Source organism: Nycticebus coucang, chromosome 6 (genome assembly GCF_027406575.1).
Source record: "Nycticebus coucang isolate mNycCou1 chromosome 6, mNycCou1.pri, whole genome shotgun sequence".
Lineage (NCBI taxonomy): Eukaryota > Metazoa > Chordata > Mammalia > Primates > Lorisidae > Nycticebus > Nycticebus coucang.
This window is the reverse complement of record NC_069785.1, coordinates 96,092,014-96,105,529: the sequence shown is the minus strand read 5'-3', so window position 1 is coordinate 96,105,529 and position 13,516 is coordinate 96,092,014. Positions and strand designations below refer to the sequence as shown.

At 42.8% G+C, this 13,516-nt stretch overlaps 1 pseudogene; it reads left to right on the top strand.

Annotated features, from left to right (window-relative positions):
* Window positions 1–6,657: 6,657 nt before the first annotated feature.
* Window positions 6,658–7,877, top strand: LOC128588467 (etoposide-induced protein 2.4 homolog; annotated as a pseudogene).
* Window positions 7,878–13,516: the final 5,639 nt, after the last annotated feature.

Below are 13,516 nucleotides of genomic sequence, written 5' to 3'. Positions count from 1 at the left end.
TTTTGGGATTTTGTTATGTGGGCTACTGTTACTGGGGTTAGGTGATATCTCAAAGTAGTTTTGATTTGCATTTCTCTGATGAATAAGGATGATGAGCTTTTTTTCATGTGTTTGTAGATTGTGTGTCTGTCTTCTTTAGAGAAGTTTCTCTTCAAGTCACTTGGGCAACTAGCTATTGATCTTTTCTTGCTAATATGTTTGAGTTCTCTGTGAATTCTGGTTATTAGACCTTTATCGGAGGTATAACCTGCAAATATTTTCTCCCATTCTGAGGGCTGTCTGCTTGCTTTACTTACTCTGTTCTTGGCTGTACAGAAGCTTTTTAGTTTGATCAGGTCCCAGTATTTTTGATACTGCTTCAATTGCCTGGGAAGTCCTCCTTATAAAATATTCACCCAGGCCGATTCCTTCTAGAGTTTTCCCTGCATTTCCTTCAAGTATTTTTATAGTTTCATATCTTAAGTTTAAATCTTTTATCCAGTGAGAGTCTATCTTAGTTAATGGTGAAAGATGTGTGTCCAGTTTCAGTCTTCTACAGGTTGCCAGCCAGTTCACCCAGCACCATTTGTTAAATAGGGAATCTTTTCCCCACTGAATCTTTTTAACTGGCTTGTCAAAGATCAAATAATGGTAAGTAGCTGGATTCATCTCTTGGTTCTCTGTTCTATTCCAGACATCTATTTCTCTGTTTTTGTGCCAATACAATACTGTTTGATTACTATTGATTATAGTACAGTTTCAGGTCTGGTAGCGTGATTCCTCCTGCTGTGTTTTTATTACTGACTAATGTTTTGGCTATTCGAGGTTTTTTCTGATTCCATATAAAATGAAGTATTATTTTTTCAAGATTTTTAAAATATGACAATGGAGCTTTAATAGGAATTGCATTAAAATTATATATTGCTTTGGGTAGTATAGACATTTTAACAATGTTGATTCTTCCCAGCCATGAGCATGGTATGTTTTTCCATTTGTTAACATCTTCAGCTATTTCTTTTCTTAAAGTTTCATAGTTCTCTTTGTAGAGATCTTTCACATCCTTTGTTAGGTATACTCCCAAATATTTCATCTTCTTTGACACTACTGTGAAAGGAACAGAGTCCTTGACTGTTTTTTCCGCTTGGTTATTGTTGGTATATATAAAGACTACAGAATTAAGGGTGTTGATTTTGTAGCCTGAGACATTGCTGTATTCCTGATCACTTCTAAAAGTTTTGTAGTAGAATCCCTAGTGTTTTCCAGATATACGATCACATCATCTGTGAAGAGTGAAAGTTTTTTTTTTTTTTTTTGAGATAGTCTCAAGCTGTTGCCCTGGGTAGAGTGCCATGGCATCATAGCTCACAGCAACCTCCAACTCCTTGGGCTTAAGAAATTCTCTTGCCTCAGCATTCCAAGTAGCTGGGACTACAGGCACCTGCCACAATGCCTGGCTATTTTTTGGTTGTAGTTGTCATTGTTTAGTAGGCCCGGGTTTCATTCCAACCTGCCAACTCAGGTGTATGTGACTGATGCCCTAGCCACTTGAGCTACAGGCGCTGAGCCACTAACTAGTTTTCTGTAGCAATTATGATAGCAGTATGAGCCACTAACTAGTTTTCTGTAGCAATTATGATAGCAGGGTGAGCTGGCTCACACCTGTAATCCCAGCACTCTGGAAGGCCAAGGCAGGTGGATTGCTTGCTCTCGTGGATTTTAGACCAGGCTGAGCAAGAGCAAAACCTTATCTCTACTAAAAATAGAGAAAACTGAGGCAAGAGGATTGCTTGAGCCCGGGAGTTTGAGGTTGCTGTGAGCTATGATGATGCCACAGCACTCTACCCAGGGTAACAGCTTGAGACTCTGTCTCAAAAAAAAAAAAAAAAGAAAAAAGAAATTATTTATGATAAATTTTTATTTTTATATGTATCCATAGAGATTTATCAGAATTCATAAACTAGAATGCATAAGTTCTTTTTATATGAACTAATCTATAGTAAGGCCAATATTCAGGATAGAAAGAAAGAAAACACAACACATCATAAAGAACCTTGAAAGATTCTGGACCTTGGCTCAGCGCCTATGGCTCAAGTGGTTAAGGCGCGAGCCACATACACCTGAGCTGGTGGGTTTGAATCCAGCCCAGGCCTGCCAAACAACAATGATGGCTGCAACCGAAAAATAACCGGGCATTGTTGTAGGTGCCTATAGTCCCAGCTACTTGGGAGGCAGAGGAAGGAGAATCCCTTAAGCCCAGGAGTTAGAGGTTGCTATGAGCTCTGATGCCACAGCACTCTACCGAGGGTGACATAGTGAGACTCTGTCTCAAAAAACAAAAAGAAATGAAGCATTGGGGATAGATAATACCTAGCAAATGAATATAGAGTGAAAAGCAGGCTATTCAGAAAAGACCAAGGAGTGGTGCCTGGAGCAGTGGGAAGAAAACCACCCATTGTGGTGTTGAAAGCAGCGAGTTAAGAACAGGGGAAAGTGGCAGATCTATTTTTAGATCTCTGAGTGTTCTCCATATATCTTTCCAAAAGGAATGTATTAATTTGCATTCCCACCAGCAGTGCAGAAGTGTTCCCTTTTCTCCGCATCCACGCCAACATCTCTGGTCTTGAGATTTTGTGATATAGGCTAGTCTCATTGGAGTTAGATGATATCTCAAAGTAGTTTTGATTTGCATTTCTCTGATGATTAAAGATGATGAGCATTTTTTCATATGTCTGAAGGCCATGCGCCTGTCTTCTTCAGAGAAGTTTCTCTTCAAATCCCTTGCCCAGCCTGCGATGGGATCCCTTGTTTTTTTCTTGCTGATGCTTTTGAGTTCTCTGTGGATTCTGGTTATTAAACCTTTGTCAGAGATATACCCTGCAAATATCTTCTCCCATTCTGAGGGCTGTCTGCTTGCTCTGCTTACTGTGTTCTTAGCTGTGCAGAAGTTTTTTAGTTTGATCAAATCCCAGTAGTGTATTTTTGAAGCTGCTTCAATTGCCCGGGGGGGTCTCCTCATGAAATACTCACCCAGACCAATTTCTTCAAGGGTTTTCCCTGCATTCTCCTCTAGTATTTTTATAGTTTCATGTCTTAAGTTTAAATCTTTAATCCAATGAGCGTCTATCTTAGTTAATGGTGAAAGGTGTGGGTCCAATTTCAGTCTTCTGCAGGTTGCCAGCCAGTTCACCCAGCACCATTTGTTAAATAGGGAATCTTTTCCTCACTGAATGTTTTTAATTGGCTTGTCAAAAATCAAATAGCGGTAAGTAGCTGGATTCATCTCTTGGTTCTCTATTCTGTTCCAGATATCTACTCCTCTGTTTTTGTGCCAATACCATGCTGTTTTGATCACTATCGATTTGTAGTAAAGTCTGAGGTCTGGTAGTGTGATTCCTCCTGTTTTGTTAACCACTGTGATAAAAATGTGTCAAATGGTTTATGAAGCGAGTGTATGATGCCCCATGATCATATCAATGTATACAGTTATGATTTAATAAAATAATAAAATAATATTTAGCAAAAAAAACAGGGGAAAGTGAGAACTGCCCATTACATTTGGGAGAAGCTCAGGCTTAGGGGAGCCTCTGAAAAGGAGGGAGTAACCCTCTCAAGTATGGCTGTAAAATGCAGATGTGCTCACTGCAGCAGCACATAGTCTAAACTTGGAATGATACAGGGATTAGCATGGCCCCTGGCAAATTTAAGTAACAAAATAACTATAATAGGGCAGTGCCTGTGGCTGAAAGGAGTAGGGCACCAGCCCTGGCCAAAAACTACCAAAAGAAAAATAATAATAAATAAATACTATGCTAATAAAATGCAGGCTCAGCGCCTAAAGCTCAGTTAGCAGGGCACCAGCCACATATGCCAAGGCTGGTGGGTTCAACACCCGCCCTGGCCTGCTAAACAACAATGACAACTGCAACCAAAAAATAGCCAGACATCGTAGCGGGCTCCTGTGGTCCCAGCTACTCAGGAGGCTGAGGCAAAAGAATTGCTTAAACCCAAGAGTTTGAAGTTGCTGTGAGCTGTGATGCCACAGCACTCTTCTGAGGGTGACATAGTGAGACTCTGTCTCAGATAATAATAAAATGCAGGAGAAAGGGCAAAAGCTGTACACAGTAAAGTTTTTGTATTTTTTTTAAGCCAGTCAAATTTAGCCGTAGGGGGTTGTGTATCAACTTTAGTAACACTAATGTTAATAAACCCCACTGCCGTTGGACCAGTCATGTTTTTATAGTTTTTAAAAAATTCCTAGATGGTGATTACAGGAAGGAGAGGTGGTAACATCTCCCAGAAAACAGGTTCTCGAAGTGTGACTGGAGGGCCTGGGAAGGTTGAAACTATTCTTGTAATACTAGTGAGAGGTTACTTGCCTTTTTCCTCATTCACAAGTGCACAGTGGAGTTTGCCAGGACTCCACACTAGCACAGCAGGTCGAAGGCAGAAGCAAATGTGAGAGGCACAGCAATTCTGTGAAGCCAGATGTTGAAGACATTTGCAAGAATGTAAAACATCACTCTTTTTACAGAGAGAGTATGTGCATACTTGTGTTTTTTTTAAATATAGCTATTTTTCATAAAAATATTTCTCATGCTTATATGTAATGGTTTTTGTTTACGTTTTGGAGACAGAGACTCATTTTGTCACCCTCAGTACACTGCCATGGTGTCATAGCTCACCACAACCTCAAACTCTTGGGCTCAAGCGATCCTCCTGCCTCAGCTTCCCAAGTAGCTGGGATTACAGGTGCCCGCCACAATGCCTGGCTATTTTTCGACGAGGTCTTACGGTTCAGGCTGGTCTGGAACTCATGAGCTCAGGCAATCCACCTGCCTCGGCTTCCCAGAGTGCTGGGATTACAGACATGAGTCTGGCCATATGTAATAGGTTTATTGCTTCTAAGTGACTTAAGTATTTTTAAATCACTTAAAAGTTTTCTAAGTTTTAATTTCTTACAGCAATTATCAAATATTACCCATGCAAGCAAAAAGTTTAGGGGCCTCAGTAATTTTTTTTTTTTTTTTAATTTTGCAGTTTTTGGCCAGGGCCAGGTTTGAATCCGCCACCTCCAGTATATGGTGGGACTGGCACCCTACTCCTTTGAGCTGTAGGTGCCACACAGGCCTCAGTATTTTTTTTTTTTTTTTTGTAGAGACAGAGTCTCACTGTACCGCCCTCGGGTAGAGTGCCGTGGCATCACCTGGCTCACAGCAACCTCTAACTCTTGGGCTTACGCGATTCTCTTGCCTCAGCCTCCCGGGCAGCTGGGACTACAGGCGCCCGCCACAACGCCCGGCTATTTTTTTGTTGCAGTTTGGCCGGGGCTGGGTTTGAACCCGCCACCCTTGGCATATGGGGACGGCGCCCTACTCACTGAGCCACAGGCGCCGCCCGACCTCAGTAATTTTTAAGAGTGTAAAAGTGTTCTGAGGTCAAAAAGTGAATGCCGGCCAGTTAGATTGCAGTGGTTTACAACTAAGTAATCACGGCCAGTTATAGACTCTCTGTTCTTTCTCCACTCCCACTGCTTCGCTTAACTTAGCCTTAAAAAAAGAAAAGGAGGCTAAGTGAGTTGGGTTCGAGCCCGGCCTGGGCCTGCTAAACAACGACAACTGCAACCAAAAAATAGCCCAGTGTTGTGGCGGGCGCCTGTAGTCCCAGCTACTCAGGAGGCTGAGGCAAGAGAATCGATTAAGTCCAAGACTTTGACATTGCTGTGAGGCTATAGCACTCCACCGAGGGTGACATAGTGAGACTGTCAACAAAAACAAAAAAAGAAAAGGAAAGGAAAGTGAGGTGAGAATGAGAACCACCGCTTTAAAGTTCCAAGAGGAATGAAGATGTTATACAGACCATAAGAAGGTCTGACATATGACCTGAGGAGAGGTAATTCCTTTAGTTCGTTAATTCACTCACTAAGTTTGTTTATGCCTGGTTCTCCCTGAGTGTTTTTTGATTTTTTTTTGGAGACAGTGTTTCACTATGTCACTCTTAGTAGAGTGCTGTGGCATCACAGCTCACTGCAACCTCCAACTCCTGGGCTTAGACGATTCTCTTGCCTTAGACTCCCGAGTAGCTGGGACTACAGGTGCCTGCCACAACAACCAGATATTTTTTGTTGCAGTTTGTCTGGGGCCAGGTTTGAACCCACCACCTCCGGTATGTGGGACTGGCACCCTAACCAATGAACCACAGGCGCCGCCCTCTCCCTGAGTGTTTTTAGTGAGCTCCTTTCTTCCTTGATTTTAAAAAGAGGTATGTCTTGGCACAGAGGGGAGCCCAGTGCCTGTGGCTCAAACGAGTAGAGGGGAGCCCAGTGCCTGTGGCTCAAAGGAGTAGGGCACCGGCCCCATATACCAGAGGTGGTGGGTTCAAACCCAGCCCTGGCCAAAAACCACACACACACACAAAAAAAGAGGTATGGAGTAGTGAATGGGATGAGTTAAGGATCTTATAAACCTCTCGTTGAAGGTTGAGGGATTTCCCACTAGATGACCTCTTTTTGTTTATCCTGATACATACAAATGTATTAAAATTTGGTGGGCACAGCAGCCCCAGCCCTGGGAGTGCTGGGCAGATCCTGTAGCTAGGCCAGGAGCTGAGCTGCCCACAGAGGGCGGGGCAGGTCCTATGTGATGAGAGCTTTTGGGGTGCTTCTCTTTCTGTGCGGTTGATAGTCTGGGTGGTGAAGAGATGGCTGACAGTGTCAAAACCTTTCTCTAGGACCTTACCAGGGGAATCAAAGACTCTATATGGGGTATTTACACCTTCTCAAAGTTAGATGCTCCAATTCAGCAAAAGAGAGAGGAGCAGCGCCAAAGAAGGGCAAGCAGTGTCTTGGTGCAGAGGGGAGCCCAGAGCAGGGAGCAGAAGCAAGAGAGTGAGGCACGTATTGTTAGCAGAATTTTCCAGGATTGTGCTTGGAATGCTGGAGTATTCTGGTTTCATCCCCTCTAGTTCTTTCGGCTGTTTATTCCTGGGCGGCGCCTGTGGCTCAAGGAGTAGGGCGCCGGTCCCATATGATGGAGGTGTGGGTTCAAACCCAGCCCCGGCCCAAAACCACAAAAAAAAAAAAACAAAAAAAACAAAAAAAAAACACACACACACAAAAAAAAAACGGATGTTTATTCCTATGCTTCAGTGAGTAACAGCCCCAATTATTGGTGATCCATCACTGCACGGAGATGTGAGTAACAGCCCCAATTATTGGTGATCCATCACTGCATGGAGATGTCTGGTCCTGGCTGGAATAGCCTCACATCAATTTTCAGTGCCTTCTGGGTGTTCCCCGTTTGTGCTCAGTGGAGTTGTGAATGCCATTTGGTTTCAGGATATGGCTGACCTGGCACCTGAGGTATCAGGGAGGAAGGCTCATCCATTCCCTCGTGTCAGCAGAACAGTTGCTGACATGCTTTTCAAGCTCTTGTTGCAGGCTCCTTTCCTTACCCAGGGAATGTTCCTGAGCCTCTTCCCATCCATCTTGTTGGTCAGCTAGTTAGTCTCCTTCACATGTCCCTTCTGTACTCACTGTGTTGCTTCAAACATCGTAAGTTCAATAAAGGAATTGAAATGCACCAACCGTTGTCAAACACAGAAAAGAACTGGCCTTACTACTTTGGGGTTGGTTTGCGCTTGGCTTTTCTCACGGCAGATCAGCGGCTGCCTCTTTTCCATCCTCTTTATTCATTATCAGCACCAGTGAAGCACCGACCCCTAAAAAGTGTACTTCTTCCAGTTGTGACTCTTCTCCTTGGAGGTCACCTTAGGCAACCAACTCTCCCAACTCTCCCACAAGACAGTGGACCTGCAGTCTGCCCTTAGCAGCTCAACTTCTGCAGAGAAGTTCCCTTCACCACACCCATCTCCTGTCAAAGAAGGCTGCTGCAGGCCACTGAGTTGCCTGCCCCACAAAGGGAATGGGTGGGAGTTGAGGGAGGCTGCCAAGGGCCCTGTGCTTATTCACTTCTCTCTGACGAACTGGAAGATCCGTCTCTGGTGCACGTAAGGCAGAATCTTCCTGATGCCAGTGTGGATTCTTAACACCACCTGAGTCTGAAAGGACCACAGGTATTTCTACCCTTGCCATCCCCTGTGCCTGGGGCCACAGGCGCCACCTGATGGGATTTGTAATTCTAGCTGTTGGATTTTGTTTTCTCCCTGTGCTTTTACTCTCCTACTTTCCTGCCTCCCACCACACCCTTGGATGGTGGGTTTTGTAATTTTTTTTTTTTTTTTTAGAGACAGAGTCTCATTTTGTCACCCTCTGCAGAGTGCTATGCTGTCACAGCTCACAGCAACCTCCACCTCCTCAGCTTAAGCGATTCTCTTGCCTCAGTCTCCCGAGATGGGACTACAGGTGCCCACCACAACGCCCAGCTATTTTTTGTTGCAGTTTGGCCAGGGTCAGGTTTGAACCTGCCACCCTCGGTATAGGGGGCTGGCACCATATTCACTGAGCCACAGGCACCACCTGTATTAAAATTTTTTTATTGGAATAAATTACCATAAAATATTGAAAACATTGTGAGTTCTGGGGCAGTGCCAGTGGCTCAGTGGGTAGGGCACCGGCTCCATATACCAAGGATGGCAGTACAAACCCAGCCCCAGCCAAAGTGCAACAAAAAACAGCAGGGCGTTGTGGTGGGCACCTGTGGTCCCAGCTGGTCGGGAGGCTGAGGCAGGAAAATGGCCTGAGTCCAGTAGTTGGAGGTTACTGTGACCTGTAGCACCATGACACTCTACTGAGGGCCATAAAGTGAGACTCAGTCTCTCTCTTTTTTTTTTTTTTTTGTAGAGACAGAGTCTCACTTTATGGCCCTCAGTAGAGTGCCGTGCCCTCACACAGCTCACAGAAACTTCCAACTCGTGGGCTTAAACGATTCTCTTGCCTCAGACTCCCGATTAGCTGGGACTACAGGCGCCCACCACAACCCCCGGCTATTTTTTGGTTGCAGTTCAGCCGGGGCTGGGTTTGAACCCGCCACCCTCGGTATATGGGGCCAGGGCCTTACCGACTGAGCCACAGTCGCCTCCCGAGACTCAGTCTCTTAACAAAAAAAAAAAAAAAAAAAATTGTGAGTTCAGGCTTGAAGTCCTATTTCTTTATTATTATTGTTATTATTATTTGAGACAGAGCCTCAAGCTGTTGCCTTGGGTAAAGTACTGTACCATCACAGCTCACAGCAACCTCCAACTCCTGGGCTCAAACGATTCTCCTGCCTCCGCCTCCCAAGTAGCTGGGACCACAGGCACCTGCCACAATGCTGGCTGTTTTTTGGTTGCAGTCGTCATTGTTTAGTGGGCCCAGCCTGGATTTGAACCTGCCAGCTCAGGTGTATGCAGCTAGCGCCTTAACCGTTTGAGCCACAGGCAGCGAGCCTATTTCTTTATTTACAGACTGAGTCCCACACTGCTGCCCAAGCTGGAATGCTGTGGAGTCCACCCAGCTCAAAGTAACCTCAAATTCCTGGGCTCAGGCAACCCTCCTATCTCAGCCTCCTGAATAGCTGGAACTACAGGCACCTGCCACAACATCTTACTAATGTTTCTATTTTTAGTAGAGTGGAGGTCTTGCTCTTACTCAGGCTCGTCTGGAACTTCTGAGCTCAAGAGATCTTCCTGCCTGGACCTCCGGGTGCTGGGAAGGCAGGTGGGAGCCACTTCTCTCACCCAGTCTCATCTCTTTTTCTTTTTTCTGGTATTTTGTTATTTTTTATTGTGCCCCAGAGGTGAACTTCTAAACAAGTCTCTGAGTTTAGCATTTCATAAATAAAAAGTGAGAACTGAGGGTAGGTTGGGGGGATGACAAAGACAGCCTCTGAGCTTGTGTGAGAGTTTTTCTACTGCATATTCTGCTGTGAAATTACTGAAGTTAGTGACATTACGTCATCCACAAATATTTGAGTGCCTACTCGGTTCTAGGTAAGGGGCATACAGTAATGAACCAAAGATGGACCTTACACTGTAGTCAGGGTAGAGAGATAGTAAATTATAGCAATCTGTCCCATCAAGGGTATCCATATAGGGTCAGAAGAGATCAAACTTTCACTCTTCGCAGATGATATGATTATATATCTGGAAAACACCAGGTATTCTACTACAGAACTCTTAGAAATGATCAAGGAATATAGCAGAATCTCAGGTTACAAAATCAACATTCATAAATCGGTAGCCTTTATATATACCAACAATAGTCAAGCTTAAAAAACAGTTAAGGACTCTATTCCAGTCACAATAGTGCCAAAGAAGATGAAATATTTGGGAGTTTATCTAACAAAGGACATGAAAGATCTCTATAAAGAGAACTATGAAACTCTAAGAAAAGAAATAGCTAAAAATGTTAACAAATGGAAAAACATACCATGCTCATGGCTGGGAAGAATCAACATTGTTAAAATGTCCATACTACCAAAAAAAATAAAAAAAATAAAAAAATAAATGTCCATACTACCCAAAGCAATATACAATTTTAATGCAATTCCTATTAATAATACTTTGTTTTATATGGAATCAGAAAAAATCTCAAATAGCCAAGACATTACTCAGAAATAAAAACAAAGCAGGAGGAATCACTCTACCAGACCTCAGACTATACTATAAATTGGTAGTGATCAAAACAGCATGGTACTGGCACAAAAACAGAGAAGTAGATGTCTGGAACAGAACAGAGAACCAAGAGATGAATCCAGCTACTTACCATTATTTGATCTTTGACAAGCCAATTAAAAACATTCAGTGGGGGAAAAGATTCCCTATTCAACAAATCGTGCCAGGTGAACTGGCTGGCAACCTGTAGAAGATTGAAACTGGATCCACACCTTTCACCATTAACTAAGATAGACTCTCACTGGATTAAAGATTTAAACTTAAGACATGAAACTATAAAAATACTAGAAGAGATTGTGGGGAAACCCTTGGTGAAATTGGTATAGGTGAGTATTTTATGAGGAGGACCTCCCCCCGCCCCGGCAATTGAAGCAATTTCAAAAATACACTACTGGGACCTGATCAAACTAAAAAGCTTCTGCACAGCCAAGAGCATAGTAAGTAAAGCAAGCAAACAGCCCTCAGAATGGGAGAAGATATTTGCAGGTTATGTCTCTGATAAAGGTTTAATAACCAGAATCTACAGAGAACTCAAACGTATAAGCAACAAAAGAACAAGTGATCCCATCTCAGGCTGGGCAAGGGACTTGAAGAGAAACTTCTCTGAAGACAGGCACACAGCCTACAGACATGAAAAAATGCTCATCATCTTTAATCATCAGAGAAATGCAAATCAAAACTACTTTGAGATATCATCTAACTCCAGTAAGATTAGCCCATATCACAAAATCCCAAGACCAGAGAAATTGGTGTGGATGTGGAGAAAAGGGAACACTTCTACACTGCTGGTGGAATTCAAATTAATAGTTCCTTTTGGAAAGATGTTGGGAGAACACTTAAAGATCTAAAAATAGATCTGCCATTCAATCCTATAATTCCTCTACTAGGTATATACCCAGAAGAACAAAAATCACATTATAACAAAGATATTTGTACCAGAATGTTTATTGCAACCCAATTCATCATTGCTAAGTCATGAAAAAAGCCCAAGTGCCCATTGATCAACGAATGGATTAATAAATTGTGGTATATGTACACCATGGAATATTATGCAGCCTTAAAGAAAGATGGAGACTTTACCTCTTTCATGTTTACATGGATGGAGCTGGAATGTATTCTTCTTAGTAAAGTATCTCAGGAATGGAAGAAAAAGTATCCAATGTATTCAGCCCTACTATGAAACTAATTTATGGCTTTCATATGAAAGCTATAACCCAGTTATAACCTAAGAATATGGGGAAGCGGGAGAGGAAGGGAAAGGGAGGAGGATGGGCAGAGGGAGGCTGATTGGTGGGATTACACCTGTGGTGCATCTTACAAGGGTACATGTGAAACTCAGTAAATGTAGAATATAAATGTCTTAACACAATAACTAAGAAAATGCCAGGAAGGCTATGTTAACCAGTGTGATGAAAATGTGTCAAACAGTCTATAAAACCAGTGTATGGTGCCCCATGATCGCATTAATGTACACAGCTATGATTTAATAATAAAAAATAAATAAAGTCAACCTTAATTCCTTAACACTGTCTGGACACTTCTGGAAATGCTATTCTGGCCAAAGCCTTGGTAAAATAACCAGTGCCTTCATCACATCCTATAGATCAAAACAGATTCTTATTGAACTTATGCAAATAACTGTATTGTCAGAAACTAAGAATACTTACAAATGACTTTCAAATTCTGGGGAAATCAAGGAGAGAGAAAAAAATACATATTTCAAATTCTGTTCATAAGTATGTACATTGCTTGAAAAGCTACAAATAGCTTAAAGGATAGAAAATGGTTTTCTTGACTTACAGAAAACAACACAAAAAGAATTAGCAATATATCTTTTTTGTGTTTGTTTTTTTTTTTGGCCGGGGCTAGGTTTGAACCCGCCACCTCTGGCATATGGGACCAGTGCCCTATTCCTTGAGCTACAGGCACCGCCCAGAATTAGCAATATTTCAAACAAAACGCCATAACAAATTAACTCAATTTCATGTAATTGATTTCTGTTTTGTTTGACATTAGGTTAGCAATACTCACAAACATGTTAATTTTTCTTTCTTTTTTTTTTTTTTTTCTCACCCTCAGTAGAGTGCTATGGCGTCACAACTCACAGCAACCTCCAGCTCTTGGGCTAAGGTGATTCTCTTGCCTCAGCCTCCCGGCCTCCCGGCCTCCCGAGTACTTGGGACTACAGGCACCCGCCACAATGCCCAGCTATTTTTGTTGCAATTGCCACTGCTGTTTTAGCTGGCCCAGGCTGGGTTCGGACCCGTCTCCCTTGATATATGGGGCCAGTGCCCTACCCACTGAGCCACAGGAGCCACCCAACATGTTAATTTTTCAATCAAAGTTCTAAAAGTCTGCTTTTAGTCCAAAGGTACTTAATTTTTAAAGACATCAGGAATTTGAATTCGAGAGAATTTGTCAGTCTCTCTTAACATTTCTTTTTTCTTTTTCTTTAGGATAAACTTTGTATTCAGCCAGTTACAAAAAAAAAAAAAGAAAAATAGTTTCTATTTAATTTCTTTCACGTTCAAAAATTCACTTTTTATAAAACAGGATTATAGTATATCACGGAGTTAATTATTTACTTGGCCAGACTAACAATTAGAAAGTTTAAAAGGGGGCGGTGCCTGTGGCTCAATGGGTAGGGTGCCGGCCCCATATACTGAGGATGGCAAGCTCGAACCCAGCCCCAGCCAAACTGCAACAAAAGATAGCCAGTTGTTGTGGCAGACACCTGTAGTCCCAGCTACTCAGGAGGCTAAGGCAAGAGAATAGCCTAAGCTCAGGAGCTGGAGGTTGCTGTGAGCCGTGTGATGCCACTGCACTCTACTGAGGGTGATAAAGTGAGACTCTGTTGCTACAAAAAAAAAAAAAAAAAACACTGAGATACAAACAGGGGCCAGTCACACAATTGTTTTACCCTCTGTGG